This window comes from Schistocerca nitens, chromosome 11, assembly GCF_023898315.1.
Source record: "Schistocerca nitens isolate TAMUIC-IGC-003100 chromosome 11, iqSchNite1.1, whole genome shotgun sequence".
Taxonomy (NCBI): Eukaryota; Metazoa; Arthropoda; class Insecta; order Orthoptera; family Acrididae; genus Schistocerca; species Schistocerca nitens.
The window spans coordinates 209611547-209636114 of NC_064624.1; the positions used below are offsets into that span (position 1 = coordinate 209611547).

The following is a 24568-nucleotide window of genomic DNA, read 5'->3' on the forward strand; positions in this document are numbered from 1 at the left end:
AAAAGTCATAACTGCTAATCGTAGTGCTTCCTAACTTCCTTTTTCGCACAAATCGTAGGCTCAGTATACTCGCTTAGTGTTGGAAACACTGCCGAGTAGGCCCGGTTATTTTCACTCTCCTAATTATTTCATTCCCTGTCCATGCAGTCGATAATCATTATCTTCAGTTCCCACGAATGAAAAAACTCATCGTTAGGTTCAATGAATTTTATCTGTTTGCTGCTTGTGTGTAACTCTAGAGTTGTTCTATTTTATCTGAAGCACATTTTGATGTGTAATTGATTTGGGAAACAGTTCTAAGAATCAACATCCTTTAATTGGTCTTATGATAAGTTAATCTTCCGAATTTGGTATGTTGCGGGACCAGGTCTGGAGATGGGACGAGGTGTAATGGCGGAAAAGACATTTGGCCGACTGCACGTAGTGTACCGGAGAGGCGCGAGAGGGCAAGAGATGCCGGTTCGCAGTACCAACTGCCGCAGACAGATGGCAGGTCGAGTCGCTGCCTGCAAAAGTATGGCCGTCATCACATCCGCACACTGCACACGTTACAGCTGACTGCAGTTCGTGACATGTTCGTTTAAAGTAGGAAATATTGGGCTTTCTCGTCTTGAATGAACCAACAATGCTGTGCTTTTGGTTGTACCTTCGAAGGCAAGAAGAGAGGGACGCAGCAAGAAGAATAATACTGCTGATGAACATCTGCAGAGCATACTGGCAGATTACAAAAGCAACTGCTTTGTGTAAAGTAAGTGCAATTTTCGCGCATTAACGTGGATTAGAAAATTTAAGATTCCGCACCGAGTATATCACGTAGTAGAGACCTGCAGTATTTTAGCTTGTTAAAGTTCTTGACGTAACTAATAGTAGATTGTTGAGGTTAAATTCAGACGTACAGTATCGGTGCTTTCACAGGTGTACACTTGGAAAAACAGAAAAAAATGTCATAACTGAGCCCCAAGACAGTGACGTTTCAGTTTGTGGTGTGCAAATCTTGAAGCACGTTTTTTTTTTTTTTTTCACCCCGTGTTCAGTGCATTATCACGGGAGTGACGAATTGAAGCGAACAGGAAAAATGTAAAACGAAAGCAAACGGAATGAGAGCAGCATAATTAATTTCTTAATTTCTCGTTATTTTACAACTGTTTGTGTAAGATGTTACTCCAGTAAACGATCTCAAGTGCAAATAGAACTTCAACATGTGTGTGAAATATTGCTACAAATTAAACATACCAAGGAATGAATGTTACTTAAGAGGAGCAGCTAAGTTTTTAAATTAAAAATTAAATTGCGTTCGAGCAATACTGTAAGTGGAATGCCACAGATGAGAAGGTATTATTGTGTGTCAGCCGAACGTGTGCAGATTGTGTGTTATTATCAGTAATATTTGTAGTTTTATTTTTTTGCAGATGAACATCGTTTTCATTGCTAAATATAATTGTAATGGACAGTTACAAAATTTTTGGAAATACGGAAGCGTCCGATCCCACCCGTCTGCTTTGACCCATGACGTCACAAATATGGCGGAAAGAAAAACAAACACACACACTTTCCACAAGAAGCCTAATGACACTAACTGGACAAGCGCGGCAAATGAGGTGTTTTGGGTGGGGGGCAAACTAAATATAAACAAATTTAGACGCCTTGCGTAGCTACAACGTGTAAGTGAAGACAGCCATGCATGAATGGGTCGTAACCCCTGCAACTAATAGAAGATAAAGATGCTTCAGTAGCTGATTAGTGTTTTTTGTCTTAAAAAAAAAAATCTCACGGGATAGAACGAACAGATCAGAAAAGTAAATAAAATAAGATAAAACAGAACTGGAGACAGCCACACTCAAACCAAACTCCGCGCCGTCATGACGTCACACACGACAACACCCTTACGTCACGGGTCAAAGCCGACGCGTTGGATCGGACGCTTCTGTCGACCCAAATTTTTGCACCTTTAATACACGGCTGACGTAATGAGATTAGCCGATTATTGTTTCAGTGATTAATCAAATCGCTTTACTCCAGAGCCATTTTAAACCATAGGAAATAATGAATTTGTGACAGTTAAACCAGCGCTGCAGAAAACTCTTTTTGCCATAGTAAAACACTAATGGTACGCAAGGCCATTGCCGAGAGGGAGATGGTTTGGAAACATGCCCTTAGGAGACAGGCAGCATGGAAGGATTTGTTTTATATCTTCAGTATCTGCCACATTGTATTCAGTAACACTTTAAATAAAAATAAGTTTTTATTGTACTGTATTTTTTAAAGGGGGCAAGAAGTATAAAATAATTTCATCCAGTCCCATACAGATAGCCATGAAAAATAGTAATTATGAAACCTTGATAGCTATAGAAATGCTTGCAATACTTCAAAAAATGAGAAACGTGGTGTACATCCAGTAGATAATTGATGCATGAATAGTTCCCCTCTTTGCTATTAACTTAAGCAAGCAATTATTCCATAATACATTAGCCTGCAGAAATACGCTAAAGATGTCTGCATTATTAATTTGTCAGAATATGTATATTTCTGCAAATATTTTAGACACTCATTAAAATCGAGTGGTTTTGCTGAATAAGAACTTATACTATCACAGGCTTCAAATAAATTTCCCATTTCCATTAACAATTTCTTGCACATCACTTGTTCAGCCTGAGCTGTGTTAATAAATATTTTGATTTGGGGTCCTCTTGTCTCCCTGCTCACAAGTTGCTAAATTCACTACCAGAATCAGATTCAAACACCCAAATAATGGTTCTAGCACTTTTTACCTGTCGGAATCTTTTAAGAAAAGTGCATTAAAATCCTCAAAAACTAATGACTGATTCAACTTGTTTGGCAGAAAGCTCAACAATTCATCTAGATTTCTCCTAAATCACTGATAGTCTCCTAGACCCCTGAGGAGTGTTATAATTAGAAGTGTATGATTCTGTAGTAACAACTGACAAGCACATGCTTTTACATTGTGATCTACACAAAAACCTCTTGCTTCTATATTTTTGCTTTTGTGTTAACATCCCTCCTTTTTCCAAGTAAACTGTACACACACACACATGATGCTAGCCTGTAATCCCATATATTTAATTTCTCCATCACTGAGAGTACATGGTGTTGAGAGAGGCAAAAGACACACATCCGAATTTCATACACCTTCCTGACATAAGAAAAGCTCATCTACCTATTCATTCAGCATCCTAATGTTTTAACAAACTAATTTATATTTTCTGGTAACTATTCCCTATTTTGTGGTGCTATGCAGTTGTAATTCCTATCAAAGCTGTCTGTCTGTAACCTGATTCTAGCCAAAAGTTGTCTCCTTACGCATCCTGCCAGATGCTCATCTAGTATCTCTCCCTAGCCACCCTATTCAGATGCAAGGCGATAGTCAGCATATCCACATCTGCAAGTTGGAGTGACAGTAACAGCACACGTGTGAGACATTGTTCCAACAGACAGCCGTTCACTCGGCACCCCGATTACACGGCTGACAGCCGTGTTAACTCGCGGCCGGTCGTGGTGCTGCAATACTTCCACACCAGAGTGCACTATTACTGCTTGTATTTTCTCCAGACCAGCTTCCGTACTCTGCTCTAACTTGACAGTACTATTTAAGTAAAACGAGTCCAAAACTCATTCTAGACTTTGTGTTCCTTTCTCTGTGGCTTTGTGCACCTGTATAAGTATTGTTACTTGAAGGACTGTAACAGTTGTTGAAATTTTCAGGCAGAGTAGATGTACACAAGTTTGGTGGACCAAAGGCTGCAGTTGGACTCTTTACTGATGATGAGAAACGGAAAATGAGAGACAAACGAGGGAAGACCAAACACCTGTTTGCTGTTTGGGATTCTATGAGGGTCAGCCAGCATGCGGGTTTTCTTGCCTTCGATCAGCCTGACTGCTTTTCGTACCTGCATTACTGCTGCTTAAATATTGTGGTCATCACTCGTTAGACTGATTTCATCATATCTCCAATCTAGTCCGTCACGTGCAAGCTTCTTAATCTCCGAATAACTACTGCAACCTACGTCCATTTGAACTCACCTACAGTATTCGAGGCTTTCTCTCTCTCTAAAATTTTTACTGCCAACGCATCCCAATTAACCGTTACTTTTTACCTCACGATGTTTCATGTTAACGTGACTGCACTTATAGGCAGGGGGTGCCATAAATTTCTATCCTCCCAGATTATGTACCTGTTTATCTATCATGATCTCCATTATCATTATGTATCATGATCTTCTCCATTATTGTCATTGGAGAACTTCGTGGGTCAGCAAGTGATAAACTGTTTATGATAGCGTAGAAGTGCCACGGCAGTAATACATTGTTTTTATTTTATTACTTAATGTTCCAGTCTTTGTGATTGATTTTGGGGTCCGCCACATTATCCATTTGGAATGAGGCATCGCCACTGGTCGCAGTTGGCAAAACTAGTCACAAACGTGAAATTGGTAAAATAAAACGATAGACTGTACGTGTGGGACGTTGTTCAAAAACAGTTCCTCTTAATTGGTGGTTCAGTCTACCCACCTAATCTTTAGCATTCTTCTGCAGCACTACATTTAAACAGCTTCTATCCTCCTCTTGTCTATGCTGTTTATTGTTCACGATTCACTTCCATATAAGGCTATAGTCCAGACAAATATTTGTCATCAGATGGATTTATTTGTATTAATAGAGGTGTACATTGTGTCAGGATTTTAGGGTAACCTGAGGCACTGTGTGTAAAGAAACAAACCACTATTTAGAAAATGGCTGTGTGGAGGTCACTAAGACTCGAACATAAATCCAAATATGTAAATAAAATAACTAAAATGTAGTACCTCCAGTGGTCAGAGTCTCCTTTCTGTGCCATATACATCACAATTAACTAGCAATGAGTTATCTAATTGTTCAGCACCCCACATAAAGGTATTAAGTTCACAGTTGAGGACAAAGTAGGCACCATTGTAAACTTACTAGACCTGACCATTAGAATAACAAGTAGTAGACATAAAATTGGAATTTATTGGAAGTCTACAACAACACTCCGCCATCCACAACTCCTCTTGTCATCCCACAGCCCCAAAATGGCAGCATTCTGGTATGTTGTCAAGAGGAACAGCAACCCAACTGCAACGCTCTGAAGATAATAACATGCTACAGGTGGAAGCCTAGCAAACCCATAGCTCTGGGATGACCAATATTTCGCTCTTCTTCTGTCACTCCTTTCATCCTCTATCTCTGAATCCCAAACCGAATTGTTATTTATGTATAATTATATCATTTTTAGCAATATAATTATCACATTTCATGTTTTCAACAGGTCACCTGAACACATAAATGAATACAACGTTTCAGTTATGTAAACTTAAAAGAAGAGTCATGTTCCATTTTAAATAGTTAATATCTATTCATGTGCTCAACCACAGGTATGCACAATACTTTAAGACTTACTCAGACATAATGGTCTGTTTTACTATATGTTCTTAGTATTCTGAAGTAGTCTTTCTGCTGTATGTTGTTTGCATCTATCACTTTCTAAACATCATCTTTGTTTACAAAGTGTTTCAGTTTATTGTGCTGTATTATGATGCAGAAACTAGCCTGTGAAGACCAGAGGTATTCTATTATAACTGTTTTATTTGTACATTTAGATTTATGTCCAGGTTTTAGTCAGGGATCTCCACAGAGCTGTGTTCCAAATAGCGATTTGTTTCCCTACAGGCAGTGCCTCATGTTAGCCAAAAATCGCAACATAATACAAACATCATATTAATACAAATAATCCACCTGGTAATGGAGGTTTAAATCTTTGAAACATGGCGAGGAAATAAATTAAACAGTGACTGGTAACAGTAAACACAGTACTTCATTTGAATTAATATAGTTACTTAAAGTGGCTTCAGAAGTATTGGGGTGAAGGGCTTAGCTGAGTCACTTAGCATGCCTTATAGAACTCCGAATGCAAGTAAACAGAAACCACAGGGAAATGTAAAACAAGGTAAAGGGTTGTAGTCAAATTACAGCAGATAATGCACAAGGGATTAAGAGTGGGAAATGGCACACTACTAGGATTGGACGAATTTTGCTATTTCGGTAGCAATGCCAAAACCAGAGAGGATGAAAACTACAGTGCAGCAGTAGAGTAAAAAGCTTTTCTGAAAAAACTGAGATGTTTACATCACATAATTATAAATATGAGTAGTGGAAAGTTGTTTTGAGAATTTTTTTGGAGTTTAACCATGTATGGAAGTGAACCGTGGACATTAAATACCATAGACAGGAGGAGAAAGGTAGCTGTTTAAATGTGGTGCTACAGAAGAATGCTGAAGATCAGGAAGTCCTCATATCCATATTTTCACCGTGTGTCTTCGAATACAAGATAACCTTCCTTGTTCAATCAACCATCAAACTCTTAGGTCCAAGAGCCCAGAAAAAATACACCCAAAAGCTTTCCGTGTCAGAGATTTGGAAATATATTTTGTACTCACTTAACTTGAAAGAATTCAGAAGACATGATGTTTATATGAGGTGCCTACAGCACTGAGTGATATTTTAATTAACAAAACACACAATGCTCGTTTAACTATTATTCAAGTTAGATTCTCTGCAATCTATTCAAAACTGCACATGCTCAACCATAGGATGCTTACAACTAGTATAAAGACCTCACTTATTTGTACAAATATATTGCGAGGCAAAAATTTTTCTTTGGCTGTCTGGGAAGAAATTTTGTTTATTATGACTGTAACTTACAAATGATTCACTGAAATGTTTATATTGTTATAAATATTTGTAGCTACAAATTGTAAACTCGGTCTTTCCGTGTCTCCACACATGACAACTCATCAGTCATGTATACAATGAATTAGATGATGATAGATGAAATGTTTTGAAATCGCTACTTATATTTACCACAAATATGTCATTGTACCTATAACTACAGATATCACATGCTAATATATCTGAATCACAAACATATCCTTAAGGATGCCAACTGTTTGCAGCAAATTTGGAGGCTACAGTTCAAAATCTAGAGTTTTCTTGGCTTTATAAAAAGATAAACCTCTTGACTGGCAGGTTTTACTCAATTAATGAATAATAAAATTGTCAACCACCTCGAGTCACACATATAGGTAATAAACAAAGTTATGTATCGTCTTGGTGAGCACAGGGCATGCAACTTTTGACACCAGTGCAAGAAAAAGTTTCCACTTCTAAACTATTGTTTGAAAGTCTTGGGTTTTATGCCGCACATGAGCTAATTTTCCTCTCACTCTTACCAAAACATGGTGGGTGAATGTGTCACACTTCACACAAATGATGGTAAAATGTCTGAAAACTGTTTTTCCCTGTCAAATAGTGGAGTTTGATTTCACTATGAATGATTTCCAGTGACAGAAAGCAGACTTGAGTAGTACAGTGGTACAGACTTTAAGTTGAACTCAAAAGAAGGAAAGACAGTGAGGAGTACCTTTGTAACATACGTTAGTGCAAAGCATGTGAGAAGTAGTGCTAAAATCATATACGTGTGTGTCACAGAATTGCAGTATTCTCATCTCAGGATGAAGGCTGCTGAAGTCACAAAGGCAGAAACAAGGCGGGAGGCCATTGCAGTACTGCCACGGAACTCAATTGACATACGTGGAATTTGTTATTGTCGTTTATTCCAAAACACGTTTCGGCAGTGAACCGATCTTCCCTCCTATCGTAGTACTCGGATGACTCCATCCGTCTTCCCACATATTCCCACGCACAGGCGCACACCGTCCTGACACGTAACCGACTGCTCATTTGCAGACGGCATCAGTCCGGCACGGACCACAGCTCCACTGCCAGTGCTGCCAACACTGCCGACCGTGCCACATATCTCACAGTTGCAGCAGCCAGCTGCTCCACTTCCAGCATCATCATCACTACGTCTGGGTCCAGAAGCAGCTTCCCGGCATCCCCCACATCCTCCAGCAACGACAGACCGACACCTACAAGCTGTGCCACAGTTGTTACCGCACTGGCTCCGTCTGCATTGGCCTGAACCCACCTGCTAAAGGTAAGAAAAGTAAGGAAAGGCATTCAAAACCTTGTCCCACTGCACAGTCAATATCCTCTGACACCCCATCCTGAAACGATCCCAGTAACCCACCTAAGAGAGGTACCCCACCTATCTGTGACACCCTCCCACATTTGCCCCCCCCCCACCCGAACCTATGCGGTCAAATCCCATCCCAGCCCACACGTCTCCTACATCACATTCCTTAATATCCTCTCACACTCTGATTTCGGATTTCCCAGTGCTAAAACACTTTTCCTCAAAAACAAAGATAGTCCCAGACAACATATCACAACTGGTACCCTGCAAAGGCTCGATAATCGTAAAATCCACCGATTACGATTCCCAGACCCGCCTCCTGCAATGTCTACCAGCCATCACCTTAGGTCCACATGCCTCCCTCCTCAAAAACAGTCCACTGTGACCGAGCTGACCCCGACGCCCCACCTCCTGCTGACTCATTTTTGCGATTGACGGTGGTGGACCCCGAGATCACAGTGGGGGCAGTTGTGTGGAAGCCGAGTCCAGATCCGGACACGCAGATCCAAAAAGCCCACTGAATTCATCACAATTCTGACCCTATATTCCTCATTCGCATCTTTTCTGATGACCCCTCAACCGTAGATCGCCACCTTCAGACTGCGGTGCTCGTCTGTTACCAGAACACAAAGTACAGCCTTCCTGATACCTAGTCAGAGACTGTCATTACCACAGATTCATCATCTACAATGATCATTTAACTCCCAACTGCGAAAACCCTCCTACGTGTACCCACTTGCCCTATTGGTTGGGGAATTGTAGGACGCCCCTAGATAGGTCAGGGGTGCACTACACAAAGGAAGCGGCTACTCGGGTAGCAGAGTAATTGCGGTGTGCACAGGGTTTTTTTTTTTTTTTTTTAGGATAGGCAGCAATGCGAGGTGTCCTGATGAACACTCACCAGTCGACGTGCGGGCAGGGAAATCGGGACGTGCTCAGTGTAAAGACACTCCAGCTATCAAGATATTAGCAGTAAATTTTCAGAGTGTTCGGAATAAAGTTCCCGAATTTTCTGCCCTCCAGGAAGCATGTGGCGCGCAAATTATTCTCGGGACTGAGACCTGGCTGAACCCTGAGATAGGAAGTTCTGAAATATTTAGTGAGGGTCGGAATGTGTATCGGAAAGACAGATTAGACACCGTAGGAGGTGGTGTCTTCATTCCAGTTGACAAAAATATTGTGTCTACTGAGGTCGAAGTAGAGTGTGATTGTGAAGTTATCTGGACACGTCTAACAGAGCAAAGAGAAATAAAGTTAATTGTTGGGTGTTATTACCGGCCACGAGGTTCCACCGTGACAGTTCTAGAATCATTCGGAGGGAGTCTACATTCTGTATCGCAGAAGTACGTGGATCGTGCTATATTAGTCGGAGGTGACTTCAACCTACCTAGTATAGACTGGGATGTCTATGGATTCATTACAGGTGGTACAGACAAGCTGTGGTGTGAATTACTTTGGAACACATTATCCGAAAACTGTCTTGAGCAGCTAAATCGACAGCCAATGCGTAATGGAAATATTTTAGATCTGGCAGCCACGAACAGACCAGACATCATCGACGGTGTCAGTGTTGAGACGGGGGTTAATGATCCTGATGTTGTCATTACGACTATGGTTACGAAAGTTAAAAAGTCGGTCAAGGAGGCTAGGAGAGTGTTCTTACTAGAAAGCGCGGATAAGCAGTTGTAAGCATCCCACTTAGTAAATCAATCGACTTCATTTACTTCCGGTACGATGGACGTGGAAGAATTATGGGCTAATTTTAAACACATTGTAAATCACACATTGGACAAGTATGTGCCGAAAAAGTGGGTTACGGACGGAAAAGACTCACCTCGGTTTAACAGCGCAATTCAGAGAATGCTCAGGAAGCAGAGACAGTTGTATTCGCGGTACAAGAAAGATTAGGAGAATGAGGACAGGCAAAAGTTAGTAGAGATTCGGGTTGCTGTAAAAAGAGCGATGCGCAAAGCATACAACCACTACCACCGTTGTACCTTAGCAAAAGATCTTGCCGAAAACCCAAGGAAATTCTGGTCTTACGTAAAATCCTTAAGGGGGTCGAAGGCTTCCATCCAGTCACTCACTGATCAGTCTGGCCTGGCAACAGAAGACAGCAAAACGAAAGCTGAAATTTTAAATTTAGCATTTGAGAAATCTTTCATGCAGGAGGATCGTACAAACATACCGCCGTTTGAGTCTCGTACAGATTCCCGTATGGAGGACGTAGTGATTGACATGCCTGGGGTTGTGAAGCAGCTGAATAGGTTGAAAATAAATAAATCGCCAGGTCCTGATGGGGTTCCAATTCGGTTTTACAGAGAGTACTCTACTGCACTGGCTCCTTACTTAGCTTGCATTTATCGCGAATCTCTTGCCCGACGTAAAGTCCCGAGCGACTGGAAAAAAGCGCAGGTAACGCCTGTATATAACAAGGGCAGAAGGACGGATCCTCAAAATTACAGACGAATATCCTTAACATTAGTTTGTTGCAGGATTCTCGAACATATTCTCAGTTTGAATATAATGAATTTGCTGTCAATGCATCAGCACGGCTTTAGAAAGCATCGCTCCTGCGAAACGCAACTCGCCCTTTTTTCACACGATATCTTGCGAACCCTGGATGAAGGATATCAGACGGATGCCATATTCCTCGACTTCTGGAAAGCGTTTGACTCGGTGCCCCACTGCAGACTCCTAACTAAGGTACGAGCATATGGGGTTGGTTCCCAAATATGAGAGTGGCTCGAAGACTTCTTAAGTAATAGAACCCAGTGCGTTGTCCTCGATGGTGAGGGCATCATCTGGAGTGGCCCAGGGAAGATAGCAATAGAGTTGATAGCAATGTGCGGCTGTTTGCTGATGATGCTGTGGTGTATGGGAAGGTGTCATCGTTGAGTGACTTTTGGAGGATACGAGATGACTTGGACAGAATTTGTGATTGGTGTAAAGAATGGCAGCTAACTCTAAATATAGATAAATGTAAATTAATGCAGATGAATAGGAGAAAGAATCCCGTAATGTTTGAATACTCCATTAGTAGTGTAGCGCTTGACACAGTCACGTCGATTAAATATTTGGGCGTAACATTGCAGGGCGATGCGAAGTGAGACAAGCATGTAATGGCAGTTGTGGGAAAGGCGGATAGTCGTCTTCGGTTCATTGGTAGAATTTTGGGAAGATGTGGTTCATCTGTAAAGGAGACCGCTTATAAAACACTAATACGACCTATTCTCGAGTACTGCTCGAGCGTTTGGGGTCCCTATCAGGTCGGATTGAGGGAGGACGTAGAAGCAATTGAGAGGCGGGCTGCTAGATTTGTTACTGGTAGGTTTGGTCATCACGCGAGTGTTACGGAAATGCTTCAGGAACTCTGGTGGGAGTCTCTGGAGGAAAGGAGGCGTTCTTTTCATGAATCGCTACTGAGGAAATTTGGAGAACCAGCATTTGAGGCTGACTGCAGTACAATTTTACTGCCGCCAACTTGCATTTCGCGACCACAAAGATAAGGTAAGAGAGATTAGGGTTCGTACAGAGGCATATAGGCAGTCATTTTTCCCTCGTTCTGTTTGGAACAGGGAGAGAAGATGGTAGTTGTGGTACGAGGTACCCTCCGCCACGCACCGTATGGTGGATTGCGGAGTATGTATGTAGGTGTAGAATATAATAGTGCTTATTAGTCATTATTTTTGTACATATAGCATTCTCTTTTATTTGCTGTTACACTTGCCAGTAGTCTCATTAACAGTAACAACAGTTCGTTGTCGGTGGCTACAGAGATGACAACTGAATTTCATACAGTAACACTGTGTAACGATGTTGCTCATGTATCATACACTTTACTAAATGTAGGAGATTCGTTTTGAGCTCCACAGTAATCACCAATCAATTCAGACCTTCTTTTGTGGAGCTGTAATAAGAACGTGGCTGTGAAATGTGAACCAGCTACACATCCCTCTAAGAGTCAAGCGGCAACTAACAAATTAACTGAACTGCCTTCCAAAATCTGCACTGAAAGCCAGAGCAGTGGTGCATGTACACACATAGCACACAGCTGTGTTTTATTTCACTTGTGCATTCCCAAAATCTGGTTCCCGTAGAGTTACTCAGATCTACAAATAACGCAGCGTTTCTGGACACGTGTAGCATACAGCACTTCACCGTGCACTAATACAAGAGAGTGAAACCTGATAGTTGTACCCATAAATGTGCGCCATGTCACACAGTCTTCAGGCGGGCCACATATGTTGTGATTTGGTAGTACAGAGGTGTTGTTGTTGTGATCTTCAGTCCAAAGACTGGTTCGATGCAACTCTCCGTGCTACTCCATCCTGTGCAAACCTTTTCATCTCAGAGTAACTGCTGCAACCGACATCCTTCTGCATTCATCTCTTGGTCTCAATCTACAATTTCTACCCTCCTCGCTTCCCTCCAGTACTAAGTAGGTGATCGTCGATCCCTCAGAATGTTCCTACCGACTTGCCTCTTCTTCTAGCCAAGTTGTGACACAAAGCTACAGCCCTGTCTCACTCCCTTCTCAATCACTGCTGCCCTTTCATGCCCCTCGACTCCTATAACTGCCATCTGGTTTCTGTACAAACTGTAAATAGCCTTTCGCTCCCTGTATTTATCATGAGAATTTGAAAGAGCTTGTTCCAGTCAACATTGTCAAAAGCTCTCTGTGCCTACAAATGTTGTAAAATGTAGGTTTACCGTTCCTTAACCTAGCTTCTAAGATAAGTAGTAGGGTCAGAATTGGCTCGCGTGTTCCTACATTTGAACAGAACCCAAGCTGATCTTCCTGAGGCCATCTTCTACCAGTTTTTTCATTTGTCTGTTTTGCAATGGTGACTTATTAAAACGATAGTTTGGTGGTTCACGCACCTGTCAGCACCTGCTTTCTATGGATACGGAATTATTACATTGTTGTTGAAGTCTGAGGATACTTCGCCTGTCTCATACACCTTGCTCACCAGATGGCAGAGTTTTGTCAGGGCTGGCTCTCCCAAGGGTATCAGTAGCTCTAACGGAATGTTGTCTACTTGCGGTGCCTTGTTTCTACTTAGGTGTTTCAGTGCTCTCACCAATTCTTCACACAGTGTCATATCTCCTACCTTATCTTCATCTACGTCCTCTTCCATTTCCATAATAATGCCCCCGAGTACATCGCCCTTGTACAGACCCTCTATATACTCCTTCCACCTTTCTGCTTTCCCTTCTTTGCTTAGAACTGGGTTTCCATCTGAGATCTTGATATTCATACAAGTGGTTCTCCTTTCACCAAAGTTCTCTTTAATTTTCCTGTAGGCAGTATCTATCTTACCCCTAGTGAGATAAGCCTCTACATCCTTACATTTGTCCTCTAGCCATCCCTGCTTAGCCATTTTGCACTTCCTGTCGATCTCATTTTTGAGACTTTTGTATTCCCTTTTGCCTGCTTCATTTACTGTGTTTTTATATTTTCTCCTTTCATCAATTAAATTCAATATTTCTTCTGTTACCCAAGGATTTCTACTAGCCCTAGTCTTTTTTTACCTACTTGATCCTCTCCTGCCTTCACTATTTCATCCCTCTAAGCTACCCATTCTCCTTCTACTCTATTCCATTCCCCTTTTATTGTCCTCTAATGCTCTCTCTGAAACACTCTACAACCTCTGATTTTTTCATATTATCCAGGTCCCAACTCCTGAAATTCCTACCATTTTGTAATTTCTTCATTTTTAATATATAGTCCATAACCAGTAAATTGTGTACAGAGTCCACATCTGCCCCTGGAATATGTCATAGAACTTAAAACCTGTTTCCCAAATCTGTCTTACCATCATACAGGGTGTTACAAAAAGGTACGGCCAAACTTTCAGGAAACATTCCTCACACACAAAGAAAGAAAATATGTTATGTGCACATGTGTCTGGAAACGCTTACTTTCCACGTTAGAGCTCATTTTATTACTTCTCTTCAAATCACATTAATCGTGGAATGGAAACACACAGCAACAGAACGTACCAGTGTGACTTCAAACGCTTTGTTACAGAAAATGTTCAAAATGTCCTCCGTTAGCGAGGATACGTGCATCCACCCTCTGTCGCACGGAATCCCTGATGCGCTGATGCAGCCCTGGAGAATGGCGTATTGTATCACAGCCGTCCACAATACGAGCACGAAGAGTCTCTACATTTGGTACCGGGGTTGTGTAGACAAGAGCTTTCAAATGCCCCCATAAATGAAAGTCGAGAGGGTTGAGGTCAGGAGAGCGTGGAGGCCACGGAATTGGTGTGCCTCTACCAACCCATCGGTCACCGAATCTGTTGTCGAGAAGCGTACGAACACTTGGTCTGAAATGTGCAGGAGCTCCATCGTGCACGAACCACATGTTGTGTCGTACTTGTAAAGGCACATGTTCTAGCAGCACAGGTAGAGTATCCCGTATGAAATCATAACTGCTCCATTGAGCGTAGGTGGAAGAACATGGGGCCCATTCGAGACATCACCGACAATGCCTGCCCAAACATTCACAGAAAATCTGTGTCGATGACGTAATTGCACAATTGCGTGCGGATTCTTGTCAGCCCACACATGTCGATTGTGAAAATTTACAATTTGATCACAGCCCCATCCATAAAGAGAACATTTGCACTGAAATGAGGATTGACACATTGTCGGATGAACCATTCGCAGAAGTGTACCCGTGGAGGCCAATCAGCTGCTGATAGTGCCTGCACACGCTGTACACGGTACGGAAACAACTGGTTCTCCCGTAGCGATCTCCATACAGTGACGTGGTCAACGTTACCTTGTACAGCAGCAACTTCTCTGACGCTGACATTAGGGTTATCGTCAACTGCACGAAAAATTGCCTTGTCCATTGCAGGTGTCCTCGTCGTTCTAGGTCTTCCCCAGTCGCGAGTCATAGGCTGGAATGTTCCGTGCTCCCTAAGACGCCGATCAAGTGCTTCGAACGTCTTCCTGTCGGGACACCTTCGTTCTGGAAATCTGTCCGATACAAACGTACCGCGCCACGGCTATTGCCCCGTGCTAATCCGTACATCAAATGGGCATCTGCCAACTCCGCATTTGTAAACATTGCACTGACTGCAAAACCACGTTCGTGATGAACACTAACCTGTCGATGGTACGTACTGATTTGCTTGATGCTAGTACTGTAGAGCAACGAGTCGCATGTCAACACAAGCACCAAAGTCAACATTACCTTCCTTCAGTTGGGCCAACTGGCGGTGTGTCGAGGAAGTGCAGTACATACTGACGAAACTAAAATGAGCTCTAACGTGGAAATTAAGCGTTTCCGGACACATGTCCACATAACATCTTTTCTTTATTTGTGTGTGAGGAATGTTTCCTGAAAGTTTGGTCCTACCTTTTTGTAATGCCCTGTATAATCAGTCTGAAATCTTTCGGTGTCTCCAGGTCTCTTCCACACATACAACCTTCTTTCATGATTCTTAAACCTCGATATTCACCTACTACTTTTCCTTCTCCTCCTCTTCCTACTACTGAATTCCAGTCCCCAATGAGTATTAAATTTTTTTCTCCCTTAACTATGTGAATAATTTCTTTTATCTCATCATACATTTCTTCAGTGCATCATGTGCAGAGCTAGTTCGCATATAAACCTGTACTACTGTGCAAGAGCATTAACCCTGCTGTTTGTAGTAGCTTATCCGCATTCCTAATTTTTATTCATTATTAAACCTACCCCTGCATTACCCCTATCTGATTTTGTATTTATGACCCTGTATTCACCTGACCAGAAGTTCAGTTTCTCCTGCCAATCAACTAACTAATTCCCATTATATCTAACGTTAACCTATCCATTTCCATTTTTAAATTTTCCAACCTATCTGCCCAGTTAAGGGGTCTGACATTCAACGTTCCAATCCATAAAATCCCTGTTCTGTTTCTCCTGATAATGATGTTCTCCTGAGCAGTCCCTGATCGGAAATCCAATTGAGGAAGTATTATACCTCTGTAGTGTTTTACCCGAGAGGATGTCATCATTATATAACCATACAGCAAAGCTGTATGCCCCCAGGAAAACTTACAGCTGTAGTTTCCCCTTGCTTTCAGCTGTTTGCAATACAAGCACAGAAAGACCATTTTGCGTGATGTTACAAGGCCAGTTGAGTCAATTGCCCAGACTGTTGCCCATTGCAACTACTGAAAAGGCTACTGCTCTTCTTCAGGAACCACACGTTTGTCTGACCTCTCAACAGATACCCCTGTGTTCTGGGTGCACCTACAGTATGGTTATCTGTATCTGTATCACGCAAGCCTTCCCATTAATGGCAAGGTCCAAGGTTCACGAGGGGGGGGGGGTTAATAGTGCAGAGCTACATAATTACAATAGCTGACAGCAGTCATTTTGAACACAGCCGAGGGTCATGTGAAAACACTCACATTCAGTTCTCTCAGGAAGTAATAAGGGTTTAGTTTATTTCCAAGACAGCAATCAAATTTTGTTTAAATAGTGTGCATGCACGTAACACACACATTTTAACAGTGGTCTTGCTCTATGCCTTCTAATTGATTGCACAAACTGATGCCAGATATTTTATGAAACTGCCCACATTACCATTCTCATTTTGTTTCAGGGTATCTGTCCAAGTAGTTGCGCTGCACAAAAATAGCAATCTTCAGTCTCCTTAGATTTTGTTGGTGTGGATTGGTGTAGCAATTCCTCCTGATTCCATGTCGTTTGTGGTGGCCATAGTTTTTCCGTTATTCAGTCTGATTCACCCAGAAGCCTCCATGTCATTTCCTTCTGCAGCACTATTGGTGGAAGCTGCTACAGCATCACTTTCTTGTCACGAGGTTGCATCTCTCTCAAATGTACAAAATAATGATTGGATCAAAAGCTCAGATTAGCAAAGGATGGTAAAGGAATTAAGGCCTTGCACTTTGAAAGGAACCATCCCGGCATTTCGCTGAAGTGATTTAGAGAAATAACGGAACATCTAAAATGGGATGCCTCGACACGGGTTTGAACCACTGTCTTTCTGAATATGATTCCATTGTGCTATCCACTGCTCCACCTCGTTCAGCATAATTTAGATATAGTAGCCTCTTTGGTGTTGTGGGTAGTGAAGAAAAAAAAAAATTAGTTACGTAGTATCTGCACGTCACAATAAATGCACACATAAAGTTCTGATGTCTGTGGTTCTATAACTTGTAGCTGCAGCAGTAGATTTAGCAGTAGTACTAGCAGTTGCAAAAATTGCATTTCTGTAAATTATATTTAGCCTTGACAGCAATAAACTAGGATATTGAGATGTTTAATTGAATTGAGTAATCTGTACATTCCTGCTGCTGGTAATTATTAAAATCAGTGCTCAAACATACTGCCATCAATTAAAGATTGTATTTACTTACTAGGTCACAAAGAGACATATACAAATATGAAAACTTACCTGAGAAATACAGATACTGTGGCAGCAGAAGTGAAGAGAGATACAAAGTTTTCACTTTGACACACTAAGTGCTGATTCAGATAGCAAGGTTGGATGGGATTTCTGGATGAATTATATTTTTACAGATTGACACTCCCATCTTGAATTAAGGCCATGAAGTATCTCATTTATGTGTTACATACAAGCCTTGCAAAACACTAATTGCAAAAGCTGCAAAGAATCCACAGCCTGAATGGTGCATAAATAACTCAAGAGTTCATGCATGCAATTAACTTGCAAAAAATGCGAGGGCAAAGCCGTTTCAGTAGGTTAATCATAGTAACTTATAAACTGGAATTATGTTAAGTAATTGTTAATGAAGTTGAATTCCTATTTAGATGTAAGTAATGCTCTTTTTGAAATTGAAGTTCTGATGGTAGCGTACAGCCAGCGCAAACAGTTGAAAATAATTAGCACCTAATAGCACAAGGGCAAGAATTTATTTGGAGACTGCTGTAGGATATAGTATCAAGTACCGTATGTGGGTTGTTTATAATGCAAAAGGTGAACGTTGAATCTTTACAGAATCTGTTCCACATACAAGTGTCGTACTATCTTCTCACTTGTGAAACTTTGCTGATCTATCCGATTGCACGATTAAAGGTTTTAAACACACGTCCCCGTTCTTCCACGAGGAAGCCGTTTTGCTAGCAAGTCCAAAGTTGGCAGCAGTGCAAGTCGAGATGCACTCCACTTTGCAGCGCTGGAGTCGTGGCGTGTTTACCAGGGCAGTACAGCCTCGTATAAAGGGAAGTACGGACATCGTATTCTGCTGCGTTCGCCGCCATCCACAGTTGGCTGAAATCACATCTTGTAACATTAGCAGCCGTTGTGGGCCCAAGCATTGTGTGTGAAGCATGGGCAGTGTTGTGTAGTTTCGAAGTTTTAAGTAGAATACTGCCTCAGTGCTGTGCTTTTGGCTTTTTGTTCTGAGGCAGAAAGGGAGGTAAACTGTACAGAATTCCTTCTGAAGGTAGAGATGCAGCAAGAAGGAGAATATGACCGATGAAAATCAGCAGTGCCAACTGGCAGCCCACATGAGACTCTCGCTTCTGTATGGAAAGTACAGTTTTCATTCATTAGTGCAAATAATCTTAAGGTTTAACATTCACTGTCTAACAAACTTGCTGTATTTCGACTCGCTTAGTGATCAGATTTGGTGTGTCATTACATGTGGTTCGTCTCAAACCGTTCACATTCGTTTGTAAAAGGTACGTTGTGTGCAAGCCCGTTTTTTTGGACAAACCATAGTGAAAGCTACACGTCTCTAGTTAATCTGTAATGTACTGACTGCTATAAAGACATATTTTTGGCAACACGAAAGGTGTAATAGGTAAACACGGTTTTTCGTTTCGTATTCAGTGTGTAGGCCCAATTGTTGAAGATGGGAAGTACAGTATTTGGACGTTTTAATGTATGTTGTTGGCTATGGCTATGTGTACTTCAAAGATCAACTAACAGTGCCTCATTTTCAGTAAATTTTGTGAAAATAATTGGCGTGATAATGACGTGCCTCTGTAAAGTACCTGTTACTTGCATTTAATAGTGTAGGCCTACCGTTTCGACAAACGTTGAAATAAATAAAAAGAATAGCATAGTTGAATTGTATCGTCAGTCGTAACAGTACAGTATATTTATAATTAACTCTTTTAATACGGCATCTTGTATATTCAACAGTCTCAGATACAAATACTACACTATGTGATGAAAAGTATCCGGACACATGCCTGAAAATGACTTAAAAGTTCCTGGCGCCCACTCTTAGCCTCGATGACAGCTTCCACTCTCGCTTGCATACGTTCAATGAGGTGCTGGAAGGTTTCTCGGGGAATGGCAGCCCATTCTTCACGGAGTGCTGCACTGAGGAGGGGTATCGATGTCGGTCGGTGAGGCCTGGCACGAAGTCCGCATTCCGAAACGTGCCAAAGATGTTCCCTAGGATTCAGGTCAGGACTCTGTGCAGGCCAGTTCATTACAGGGATGTTATTGTCGTGTAACCACTCCGTCGCAGGCCGTGCAATACAAACAGCTGCTCGATCGTGTTGAAAAATGCAATCACCATCCCCGAATTGCTCTTCAACAGTGGAAAGCAAGAAGGTGCTTAAAACATCAATGTAGGCCTGTGATAGTGCCACGCAAAACAGCAAGGGGTGGAAGCCCACTCCATGGAAAACACGACCACAGCATATAACACCGCTGCCTCTGAATTTTGCTGTTGACACTACATATGCTGACAGATGACGTGCACCGGGCATTCGGAATACCCACACCCTGCCTTCGGATCGCCACATTGTGTACCGTGATTTGTCTGTCCACGCAACGTTTCTCCGCTGTTCAATCGTCCAATGTTTACACTCGTTGCACCGTGCGCTCAACCTTGAAATCCAGTATTTACTGTCAAAAACAGTCTTGATCACAATTTATTTATTACGGTGAGTACTGATTGGTGGTAGTGATTTACCACCAGAAGGAGGTTCTTACTCATTGCTCTTAAGATGACCACAGTAGTGGTCGAAACCGGTCACCGCAATAAATAAATCGTGATCGAGACTGTTTTTGATAGTAAATATTTGTAACACATTGACCACTGTTCACTCCCATAATGTACTCAAAAGTAACTTGAAATCAAAGTTTCCCAAGTGTCATAGTACTTGCATTGGATTGTGATGGAGTTTGGAATTCCTGTGTGACGGTCTGGACAGATGCCCTGCCTATTACACATTACGAACCTCTTCAACTGTTGGCGGTCTCTGCCAGTCAACACAAGAGGTCGGCCTGTACGCTTTTGTGCTGTACGTGGCCCTTCACGTTTCCACTTCACCATCACATCGGAAACAGTGGCAGTAGGTGGCAGCACTATGCACCTAATATGAAAAACTGATATTTTTGGTGGTGTCCGGATACTTTTGATCACACAGTGTAGGCAGGCGTAGACAACGTGCATTGTACAATATTTGTTGTTACACAGGAAACCTAAACCTAATGAAAATTAAACTTGAATGAAGATACATTCCCTAAAAGATGTTAGTCGTATCATGTAAAATGAAATTGTTTCAGTTAGTTTGTAGATAGAATCTGAGTGTTACAATGTTTGTGTATAGCTACTGTACCTAACTCATAGGTCTCTGACTTCTTGCACTGTATGTAGTTACGAATAGCATGTGCTGAGTTCTATTGATATTACAGATTCATATATTTTATGTTACAAAATATAGTTATAACGTATAGTCTTGAAATTTTTATATCGCTTAAATAACGAAGTTGGTAACTAAACTGACTGATAGTACTGTTTGTGTTTACCAGAATCACTTTACTCCAGACCAGTTTGAGCCGACAGAATTGGTGGAGTGGTAAAACGTAAACCAAATGCTGTGCCAACCATTTTTGGTGATCGTAAGGCTCTTGCCGAGAGGAAACCTGTTGGCCTACTAGAGAAACGAACTGAGGATACAGGTAACTGGAAAATAACGCTCACAGCTTCAATTGCTATATGCATACGTCATGCTTTCACTTGCTCCTGAATTATGACACTCTGAAAATCTCGTGTCACTGCTAACAGCACACATTTGCTGTTTTTGATCAGTGGGACACACAGAATTTCCCTTCACAGCATTATGCTTGCAGAAAGTAGGCTTACTAGTATCGTAGTAATTGTCGTAGGAAACACTTTGTCAGTTGAGTACAGTAAGCATATACCTTTTTAAAGTTGTTGTAAATGTGTTGCTTAGAGTTCCTTCTTTAGAAGTTATATTTTGTACACTCACTTTAACCCTGAGTTGTGTACAGAAGAAGACTAAAACATTTCATTTGCAACAGCTGTATATTTTTGAAACTGACATGTCCAGGGTCTGTTGATGGGGGGAACAAAATACTTCACCACAAGGTAATTTAGTGAACAGGACCACATCTCTCAGACACACAGTCCACTTGTATTGGTATCTGATGAAATATAAAGTAATGTAATTTCTCGTACCTTTATGCTATATCGCTTCTGCTGCTTGCCATTGGATACTGTATATACCGTATTTCTAATTTACAGTTAAATGTTATACGCAAATGGGAAAACTGATGCTTTGATTTGTTACCACAGCTGGCTAAAGTTTCCTTAAACGCCTGTGGTGTTTCCCATATCATTTGTGTTTTTCAGACTCTATATACAGAGCTTTGCCTTTATTGGTAGTATGTAGCACAATAGGTGCTAAGGTGTCCAATGTTGTGGTTGGGTCTGGTCCTCATTATTTAATCTTTTATTGTAAATAATAATTACTTGCACTTAAAGGTAATCTCCACTAAAACCCACATCAGGAAGTAACACTTGCCGCACAGCTCTTGTAATTTAAGTATTCAGTTCTCACGTGCTGCGTTATTATTGAAGTGTTGTACAGTGAAGCTCTTTTACATTCTATTGCTGTCAGGTTCCTGTGATGCCTAGCAAAGAGCCTACAGGTTTTTGGAAACACTATAGTAGTGTTTGTTGAGAATTAAATACAATTGGTCAACTACAATTGCACTTTAGGATATGACATTACTTTACCATTTCATAGTATTAAGAGCATACTGGGAATATTACCACTCAGATTGTCATAGACTTGCTTCAGTCCTTTGAAACTACGATTTTGGCATCTTACGAATTTTTAAATTACGTACCACAGCCTACTGAGAAACAATTACTGGTTACCTAAAAACATATTACAGTATTAAATGTTTTTTATGTTTGAAGATTGTAATATTGCAAATATGTGTTCCAGAGGTTGGAGAGCCTTCGAATGTGACCAATGACGTCAGTCCTGCAGCGAACTTGGACACGACAGAAGATGAAGTCACCACCCTGAAGAACCTACCTTCAGGCTGGAATTGAAGCTTTCAAGAGAAAACTCACCCCCTCTCAGAAAAGGGAGAGAAGAGTATGTTTAGAAAAAGACAGCCTCTTTGCGAGTCTGCACGGTTTATTCGGTGCAGATCAGTTTGTAGTATGAGTGAAGGGGACACGTGAAGGTAGCAAATGGTCAGTGGAAAGGGCGAAAAAATCGACCACCTTGTAGTAGTAAGGGGTACAAAGTCCTGCTGGAAAATAAATTACCATTTCCTTCAGATAGAACCCCAATATGTTCGCTACAGAGCATAAAAGTTAGACCTGGTGTGCCGAGGGAGCTCGTGAATTTCCTGAAAGTCAAGCTTGCCCTCATGTTACCAGTGGAGATGCATGCTGTTCTCATGATGGATGAGGTTAGTATCACTCACCATTGGAATGTGGTTGAGCATTGGCTGCACCATTGATAATGATACAACACCTCCACCAGATCTCGCCCTTGCAAAAACTATAGCTTCTAATGCATCAGTTGTTATGCTGGGTGGTATTACCTCAAGATGGAAACAAACAATAGGTTACCATTACACAGGGCCATCTTTTTCCAGTTCTCACGCCAGACACTACTATAAGCTTCATTAGGGAATCTTAGGCACTCGTACAATTTTCACTGCATCGCGTCAGTGACAGGAGGGCAAAATTGAGCTCTATGGCAAGAATTTGCAATTGTTGTCGAAAGGTTTTCAAAATTAGTTTCTGCCAGTGTCTTTCTGATCATAATAGGAAACTAATTTTCCTCACAGATACATCACACATTTTGAAAAATGAGGATTCACTTAATCAATGGGCAATCGGTCTTCCTCTGACGAAATGTTGTCGAGGGACGTGATCCGCCTTGTAATGAGGTACATATAAATCGTGTATAGCAGTGGCTTGAGGTAGACAGTGGTTTAAGTCTTAAACTGGCACCAAAACTGTGTGAGGGAAGTCTGAGGCCAAACCATTACGAGAAAATGAAAGTCGGCTCGGCTACTGCCATAATTAACAGCCAGACTGCAGCAGCCAGTGAGTATGCTGTCAAGACAGAGAAACTGCAGAAAAATACTTTAACCACAGCACGGTTGCTAAAGCACGTTCATGGGTGGTCTTGCCTCATGACATCCAGAGCTCCAGTTATGGCTCTTAGTCGTTCTGATGAACAAACATACAGTGAGGCTCTCTGTCATCTTCAGGACACTCTGTGATTATTTGAAAACTTGAAAATTGGCCTGAACAGTGCCTGGAAACCAGTTCAGTGTGGTGTAGTTTTGACAGTTGGAGGTATTTTGGAATTGCAGAACACATTCCTGAATGAGAAGAAATTTAAATTTTTGCTAATAAGTAGATTTACACAAGATACCTTGGAAAATCTGTTAGCAATGCTCCACTTCAAAAATCCAGTACCAACACTACGAGAGGTAAAATCGTCACTGAGGGTTATTACTCTCTCAGTTTTTTAATACTGTCACTGATAATAATGAAATGAAGGCAGTAGTTTGCAGGCAGAACTACTGGGGGAATCTGTAAGTGAAGATGGGGATGTGTGTGCTGAGGAAGTTGGTGAGCCACTTTGTAACACTGTGTGTGATGAAGAGCAGCAGTCTCAATACTATTTGTGTGGTCACACTGTGCAAAGAAAATCTCTGTACCTGTCTGAACGTGCTTTTACATCTGAAGTCCTTCACAGATACCTCACTTATTGAGCCATCAAGGGAGGTTTTCAGTGTGTTGCAAAAGGCAGAGATGTGTTTGAGAAGCAACAAGAAGAAATTACTCTCAGGTGAATTGTTGCTCTCTGATGTAGCCACTGCCGTGCCTGCATCAGTGAAGGAGAAAGTAGTTTTCCCAGCCTGCCACAGTGCTCAGGAGAAAATAATTCACAGTTTCCTGGCAACAAGAATTCATCTGGTTCCAAGGGAGGGAAATAAAATATATCAGGGTGTAGTGACACAAGGCAGTAGAAGCAGGCCATGAGAAAGTTACTGCAGAAACTGTGATTTCCAAAATCACTCTTTAGTAAATGATTTGAAAAATTGACATTCAAACTTCATTTGGTTGCCATTTTCTCTTCAAGTGGTCTCATTATTGTTTCAATCACAGTGATTTTTATAAATTTTTGTTCTATGTTTCTTTCTGAGTATGGAGTATTTTTATTATATCGTATATTATTTGCAAGTAAACTATGTCACT

General features: G+C 41.4%; 1 long non-coding RNA gene across 2 annotated transcripts; it reads left to right on the forward strand.

The window, feature by feature from the left end:
- Positions 1 to 524: 524 nt before the first annotated feature.
- On the forward strand, positions 525 to 24529 carry LOC126213037 (uncharacterized). 2 transcript variants are annotated; one of them, XR_007541040.1, is made up of 4 exons: positions 525 to 748; positions 7780 to 8029; positions 20836 to 20985; positions 22281 to 24529. It is a non-coding gene; the product is annotated as an uncharacterized LOC126213037 (long non-coding RNA). The 2 variants fall into 2 exon arrangements; XR_007541039.1 differs by lacking the exon at positions 7780 to 8029.
- The last annotated feature ends 39 nt before the right edge of the window (positions 24530 to 24568 follow it).